The sequence below is a fragment of the Palaemon carinicauda genome, chromosome 19, assembly GCF_036898095.1.
Source record: "Palaemon carinicauda isolate YSFRI2023 chromosome 19, ASM3689809v2, whole genome shotgun sequence".
Lineage (NCBI taxonomy): Eukaryota > Metazoa > Arthropoda > Malacostraca > Decapoda > Palaemonidae > Palaemon > Palaemon carinicauda.
This window is the reverse complement of record NC_090743.1, coordinates 98,171,980-98,181,102: the sequence shown is the minus strand read 5'-3', so window position 1 is coordinate 98,181,102 and position 9,123 is coordinate 98,171,980.

Below are 9,123 nucleotides of genomic sequence, written 5' to 3'. Positions count from 1 at the left end.
CTTTTGTTATGACTTAACATGAGGTCCAGATTGCATCAGAAATTTGTTCTAAAAGCTTCCATGGCATGATAAAGTGGGTGTGTTTGAGGAAACCAATCGAGACACAGAATTGTTAAAATACTCCTTAATATGGAAATGACACCTGCCCATTGTAGTTAGCTCCACCTATATAAGGGTATATAAACCTCAAGAAGAGATTGTCCAGAGGAGGTAAAACAGGACGTAAGACAAGAGAGGAACTATGTCTGAAGCAGATGGGAACCACATCCTGACGAAATAAGAAGCAGAGAAGACCAGAAGTCTGATAGAGCCAGTTCACAACCTTCCCATCGGACAACAAATGCCTATATCCAAAATCCTGTTATGGCTGAGCAGAAGAGACGAATCAAACAGACAGCCCTCCCTGCTTGTGATGAGAGCTGGCCATCACTGCCTCAAACCTGGCCTTAGTTCTACAATAGCATTGAATTCTTGGACAAGACCCCGATGTCCTATTTGGATGCTACCTTTTCTGTGACGCCTTTGAATCCGAAGTCATAATGCTAGTTTTACCTGAACTTCAGCCACCCTTCTGCGACATTCTCAAGCCTGAAGCCTCCATACTAGTATCATTTCAGCAGCTGTAGACAACTATTCAACATTCCTTAAGTATTTCTACCTAACTGATGGTTCGCCTTTTTTATCAATATTTGAATGCATTCAATTTGTCAATAAAAGTGACGGAAGACGTAATATTGAATAAAGGTGTTATGAATTTTTTTGTGACTTTCTTTTTATATTCATTTCCCATATTTCAATATTGGGTGTCGGAGATATTTTGTTTGAATTATAAAAGGACCTGTAATGATCTAAGATCATAATAGCACCCATCTCCAACAATCTCCAGTGTCTACGTTACGTTGTGGGAAAATTTACTCTATGCCACCAGACGTACAAGTCCTCAGCTAAGCACTACATATAAACAGATCTGCAATCATCATTCAGGTTTTCCTGCGCAATGACACAAGTAAGTCACCATTAATTTCTCCTTACACGGGCCCTCTCCGCGTAATCTGTCGTATGCCCAAAGCATTCCTCCTCAACATGTGTGGCAAAGAAGATTGGATATCCATTGATCATCAAAAACCTGCATATGTCCTGCCAGATGACCCACCGACACTACGCCTTTCAAGAGCAGATTGCCTTATTTCACAAGTGTGTCTTTTTTAGAGTGTGGAGAGCCATATACTGCACGTGTATCACACACTCTGGTACACTGTAACAGTATTCCTGGTTTTTTTAATATTGTCTTTATCACTCTACCCTCGCACTGATATTCAGTTCATGGCTGTATTTTCCTGCATCATTGTGTTTGAATTTTTGTGCTTATGTTAACTGGAATGGGTTGTATATACGCATGGTCCGTCCAAAAAAAGTTAGTTGCATACAACTAGTCTCTCAGTCACCCTTTTACAGCTCACTTGCAAAATAGTATTATGAACACGATGGTACTGTGCGAGGAAATCTGAATGTAAAGGATGGTCAGAATTATGAAAAATCTTATGCAATATGAATAACGAACTAACTGAACGAGGGTGCTTTAGATTAATTAACTAGATCAGGAATAAGAAATTTATTATACCAGAAGTTCCTGTCCGACAAATTAAGATGAGAATCTGCAGGTGAATACTAGATAGGAGACTAATACTAGAAATAAGGCAGAATGAAAGAATTAAAACGTTCTTCAGGATAGATTAATTACCAAAAATGTTACCAGACATTCTGAATATGCCAGTTTTCAGTACATTTGAAGAAGACACAGACCTAATATGAAGGCCACCGAAATTTTAAAAGTATCATACACAGTTAAAGAAACATTATCAAAGCTGAGATCCGGAGTTTAGGAGCCACCATCCTCCTCCTACTTACAATCATACTTTGGGTTATGTTAGGATTTGACTTTACGCTTCATAATTTGCAACATACAGTAGTTTTAGCTAAATTTCTATTAAGTGATTCAGCAACCCCAGATCTACATTTAGCAGATGGAAGTAGCATAGTCTGCATATGCAACAAGCTTGTTTTCTAGGTCAAATCCACATTTCATGTGTATATACAGTAGTATGAAAGGTAATGGGCCAAAAATACAACCCTGTTGAACACCAGATATCACATTCTTATATTCACCACTATGGTGTCCATCAACAACAACTCTTTGTGATCTTTCACTTGAAATTCAATTATACTAAGAAACGACCCACCAATTTCCAACTGTTTGAGCTTGGAAACAAGGGCCTAATTATTAACACTGTCAAAGACAGCAGTAAAATCAAGGCCAATAACTTCGAACTTCCTAACCACAATGAAGGTATTTCTGTACAGCATTGGAGATTGTAAGAATGGCATCACATGCTCGAAGGTCTTTAGGAAAGCAAAATTGCAAACTAGAGAACAGATGATTATTTCCAGCAAACCTATTCAGACGTTTTGCCAAAAGACTTTAAAATTTTTTAGAACATATTGGAGTTATGGAAATTAGGCAGTAATCAGCTGGACTTGAACTACCACAAATGCATTGGCATACTGGAGTAACGTTACCAAAAGGAACCCCTTCTTCACAAGTTGTTTAAAATAAAAGATAATTTTAGAGCCATAAAATTTGCATTTTTTTGTGAAACACAAAGGAGAAATACCATTTGGGTCATTCAATAGGGCTTTCATTTCACGAGATCGAAAGCTAAATTATTTACTTTAGCTTCAGGAAAACAGGAATGAGGGAGATCAAGTTTCTCATTACTTTACATACTGTCAAACACATCAGCCAAAAGGTTGCCTTTCCCTTTGGACAGTGAGTTACAGAGCCATCTGGTTTAAGTGAAGGAGGATCTGTTGCGTTTACACCATAGAGTGCAGTTTTAAGGGAATCCCGCCACTTGTGTTCCTAGGTTATACCAGAAAGGGTTTCTTTTATAGTTAAATTGTATTCCTTTTGAGTTTGAGCATAATCTTTCTGAGTAAAAGCTCCGTGCTGGGTAAAGTTATTCCAAGTCAAATCTGATCTGTAACCCCTCCAAAGATGATAAGCCTCCTGCTTCTCAAAATAAGCATTTTTACAATCATCTTTGTACCATAGTTTGTCTTTCACTTGGTGCCTTAGTAAACGAGAAGGGGTACGCCTATAAATCACGTTAACCAGATTCTCATTCAAAGGAACAAGAGGTTCTACACTATTATACAATTGTGACAAATTTAAGCTCAAAGGATCACTCTGAATGCCATTCCAGTCTGCTTGAGATTTTGAATAGTTCATACACGACTATGAAACATCGTGGACAGGCTGTTCAGTCTTCACTACTAAAGAAATCAAGGGATGATCAGATGTTTCAGCTAGAGAACCAACCTTACTTGTTATAACGCCAGGGGAGTCGGTGTATACGAGGTTCAAGCAATTACCAGACCTGTAAGTAGTTTCATTTATGATTTGCTCACAGCCTGATTCAGAGGCAAAGCCCAAAGCTTTTAAGTCATGGTGATCAATAGGAGAAACAGAATTTAACCACTCTTTATAGTGACCATTGAAATCACCAACAAAAACAAAAGAGGCTTTTCTATCATCTTCTTGTATCTTAGCCATAATGATAAAAAGACAATCGAAGATAGAATCATCTATGTCTGGATTCTGGTAGATCAAACATAAATAGAAGCTATTATGCCAGCCACAAACTTTTATTACCTGAATCTTATGACATCTACATCCATAGCAGGTCTTAAAGTAAGCTGGGTACTCAGTTTTGATATACGCCGCCATTTTACTGGCCCTAGGAATGGCATCCTGTTTCTGAATTATTGGTTTCTTTAAACCAGTGAGGCACTAATCTGAGCTCCTGGTTTTAAAAACCAAAGTTTCTGATCCCCCCAAAATATCATACTGTCTGGACGCAACTGTAACGTCTTGATTATTTGTATGTAGACCATGAATATTGCTATACAGTAGACCATATTAAACAAAGTCTAGGAGATACTGGTCCCGGATTTCCCTCAATGTCTCCAGACACGATAAGAATTAATTGGAAAAAATGTCATACATAGAAACTAAAGCAACAATGATAACATAAACAATATGTACAGAAATATAAATAAGGTAATTGATAACACTCATAGATTATAGATTAAAAGTAGGAAAAACTAGCCAACACGGTGGAACCGATACACCATGAAAGGTTAATGCCATCCATGATACCCATTTCCACTGAAGGGCTGCTGTGTTATACAAACGATGAAAAAGAAGACAATTTTTGAGGCAAAACAAATTGTCATAACTTTTTTTTTCTTAATGTAAAGGAACTGGTTCCTTCATATACTTGATGATTTACATAGGAAAAAAGTAGGTGGTAGAATTCTTGAGGATTGTTATTTTATACGTATAAAATTTGTCTTGTTTTCATCTTCAGAAAAGTAAAAAAAAATTGGGAATATTCTCTGTTAAATAAGTATGATGATGTAGAAATGACTTAAGGAGAGTTGTGATATTAATGAGACTGATAACCCTAAATTTCCTTTTATTTTCCACAAAAACTAACAAGCACATGTTTTTCTTCACCCTAGGTCTTAACTATGGATTAGAAATCGTAGACTCCACGCGGCCTTCCTGCATGAGAAAAATAATCCCTTACGATATGGGGTGCATCAAATGGATAAGTAGTCTGATGATACACTGTATTATAGTACAAATTAAGAAGTCACTGACGCGTGGTGACTATGTTCTGGAAGTGACACTTATTACAGAAAAATACTCTGTCGTCCACATTAAGATTTCGTATCAAGGAATATTTAACCCATAAATCCCTTTTATATTTTGTCCAAAATTTAGTCTTTAACTGATAATATTGTTTTGTTGCTACTCTAATTAAATATGTACAGTAAATTATATATGAAAAATTATATATGTAATAATTTCGTATTAATTACACCATTACCCTCTCAACTGTATTCATCAACTGACCAACTTCTCTGAAAAATAATTCTCTTTTATCCCTGTTAATATCCTATTAAAAAGTTGTAATGAAAATTCTCAGTTCCCCTTTGAACTTTTTTCTTACGACATCTTTCTGATTTTAATGCACAAGAAGTGGTATATCTTTTCAATCATATTAAAATCCAAACCTGAAAAAAGATTCCGCCTCTACAAACGTTAGTATTCTATGTTTCCCCCAAGATATGACGAATTCTTACATTTTCTTTTGATAAAAAGAAAAAAAGAATCGACATGAAACCTATTTTCATAACTCCAAATGACAAATGTTTGTAAACAGAACAACAAACAGGTAAAGGAAAGATATAGCATCCTTCAAGGAAGTAACAAATACTGTCTGTACGTGAGGAAGTGGTAATAGCCATACATTTATCATCATGACTATATTCAAACTAATATAGGTACTTATACATACATACACACACACACACACACACACACACACACACACACACACACACACACATATATATATATATATATATATATATATATATATATATATATATATATATATATATATATATATATATGCAAATAAGCCGTATATTTTAATACATTAATGTCTGGATTTTCTTACCGCACTCAGAATCAGAGTCTTAAGGCAAAATCACTCCAAGTAAATAGCATCTGACCGGCCGGGAATCAAACTCTGGTCCAGGATATTTGTAGGACAACGACCGTACCATTCAGAGAAGTGGCTAAATGGTACGGTCACTGCCATACAAGTATCCTGGACCAGGGTTTAATTCCCAGCCCGTAAGATGCTATTGTCTTTCAGTGATTTCGCCTTTAGACGCTGATGCCTAGGTCGGTTAGAGAATCCAAACTTAATGTATTAAAATATATGGCTTATTTGAATATGAAAATACACATCTAAATGTGCAAAATTTATCATATATATATATATATATATATATATATATATATATATATATATATATATATATATATATATATATATATATATATATATATATATATATATATATATATATGTTGTTACGAGCCCTAATTACCGACGAGACCTGATGTCGTAAAATTAGAGGAAGCCCCAAAATGTGCAATGTCAAAATTGAACATGAAAAGAAAAAGTAACTATAGGCTTGCAAACATCATAAAGACTTATTGTATAATTATAATTTAAATGATACTTATAGGACTTAATTCTCAAACTGAATACTCAAAACCTAATGTGTTGACTAATTAAAACCAATGAACTTATAACCTAAGAAAAATTAAACCTACTATCGTTTCCAGAGGCCGTGTAATAGTGTTTTTATTTTTTAAATAACTCCTAAAATAACTGATGGATTTCCATGATATCAAAGCAGGGAGCGCTTCATACAATGGCCTAATTTTGGGAAATACTGTGCTTTGCCAATTACGTTTCATTAATTTTTTACTTAAGAAAATGCGGCTAAAGCCAGTCTTAGCCACCCACGCATTTGCAAAAGTGAAGACGTCCCTCAGTGACGTTGTTATAGCGTTTCTTCCCCTGTACCTCCCATCCCCCGAATTGTTAAACGCCTGTTTAACTCCATAGATAATTGTCATATGACCTAGCCCAAGCAATACGAAATTCTTTGTCAGTAAAAGTTCAACATACCTGGTAATGTGATTCGTGACTTTAGACTTTACCTAAACACAAGAGCAACGTTTTATATCTTACCCACTCATTTACATTGAAGATCAAGAATGAGCCTTATGACAGGAGACGAAAGAAACCATGTTAACCCTACACTTCGCACTTTAGCGAGTGTTGGTAAAGCAATACATCAATTGCCAGGAACACAATGACAGAGAGCATTGTTTGGTATAATTTATCATATCAATTTCACCAGAGAGAGTAGCTTGAATTCCTTGGAAGGTAGACTTCTAAAAGATGTTTCATATAAGGGCATTTACATCGGCCATTTGATAAATTTTGAAATCATATATATATATATATATATATATATATATATATATATATATATATATATATATATATATATATATATATATATATATATATATATATATATATATATATATATATATATATATATATATATATATATATGTGTGTGTGTGTGTGTGTGTGTGTGTGTTCATACATACATAAGATTTGTTATATTTCAACCTATAGTTTTATATATTTATTAACGTTATAAGTACCAGTACCTATTTTTGTCACTTAAAAGGTATGTGACAAATATCATTGCGACTCTGTCACTGGAATTATACCAGACTTCAATTAATGAACCAATCAACCTTACTTTGAGAAATCCATTAACATTGTCTACATGCCAAGCTGATATACTTATATCAAAGTATTCACTAGCTTTGCTTTTCCAAAATAATGTTATCACTAATTGCTGGAAACCATAGATTTATGAGGGATAGAAAAAAAAAAAACAAGAAATGGACACTTATACATTTTACTCATCATCAATCTCAAGGAAAAAAACTGTTTCCTATTTCTACTAATGTTTTTATTTATTTTTTTTATTCTATTTTATTTTTTAGTCGCAAATCTAAAATTTGTAGGAGTCCGAGTAGAATATCTCTCAGTGTAATTCCACACCCCTGTTTCAAAACCTCTATTATTGTTTGATAATTTGTGTTAACCATCTAATCATGATCTACCACCATAAAACATTTTATTGCTCTTCCAGCTCATTTTATGTGTGCAGTACACAGTCTTTCCCAACAGGGATTTACTCGGTAGCCTAATAACAATGGAAATGAAGGAAAGAAGGCAAGACGGAAGGGGGGCTGGAGTACTAGAATAGCCATAGGTGTAAAAAGCGAAGGAGGGTTGGCGGAACCTCTGCGTCACAGTTACGTGATTAAGTATCACTTCTTCGAGACACTCTGAAGGAAGGGAAGAAGTTCCTTTTTTTTTTCTAGGAGTAAACGGGTTAATTAAGCACATCTGTCAATTCATTGTTCCACCAAAAATTAGGCCAATGTTTGAAACATTCATTGCTGTAGTTTCATGGAAATTCATAAGCCGGTTTGTTAGATATTTGGGAAAAACACTATTACACGGCCTCTGGAAACGATAGTAGAGCAAAATACATACGTAACACAAATAAGAAACATGAGGAATGCTGTGTGAATATCCGTACACCCACATATACACGAATAAATCAACAATCGTAAATAATAATTACAAAGTTTTAAATAAATCCAATACTCAAGCAAATAATATATTACAAAATATACTCAAAAGGCAGGTGCAGATGTATAAGTCCAAGAAGTACAATAAGTTAATCCTCTGCCGAGTACAAAACCAAGAACAGAACTAAAGATATGAAAAATTTATGTAACAAACATAACCTTCGATGAAGGAACTAGGGTGGCATGAGGGGTACTTCAACCAATCAAGCCAATCACAAGCGGAGTAAGTCGAGCGGCGAGGTGAAGAAACTATGATCATTAAAAATCGTAACCAGGCCGGCAACGTAAGCGGTAGTTGAAGAGCATTAAAACAGTAATCATGCCGGAGTCATGAGACCTCTCCCTAGAGACCTCGTACATCTGTAAGGTGGAAGAGGTTAAGATTCCTATTTGTCGAGGGTCCTCTTGATAAAGCGTCTGCGATGACGTTCTCTGTTCCTTTCACGTGGTTAATGATTAGTTGGTAAGGCTGAAGCATTAAAGACCATCTCATTAATCTTTGGTTATGATTTTTCATCTTCTGAAGGAACCGAAGCGGGTTGTGATCCGTATATATTTCAAGAGGATACCTTTGATCTTGAATATAACAGGCAAACTTTCAAGGCGAGACATTCCTTTTCTTTCACACTATATGATTTCTGGGGTTTTTTCAACTTAGCTGAATAGTAGCACACAGGATGGAGGGTATCTAAGTTGACATCACGTTGCATAAGGACTGCACCCACTCCTTGATCGCTGGCATCTATGTAGAGCAGGAAAGGTTTATCCATACTAGGTGTACAGAGAACTGGGTTACTGGAGAGAAAGGCCTTTAGCTGATGGAAGACGTTCTCACACCCATCTGTCCACTTAGATAGTATGTTTGAGCTAGTGAGGGTCGTAAGTGGAGCAGCTACTGCAGAGAAGTTAGGGCAGAAACGGCGATAAAAGCCACACATACCCCG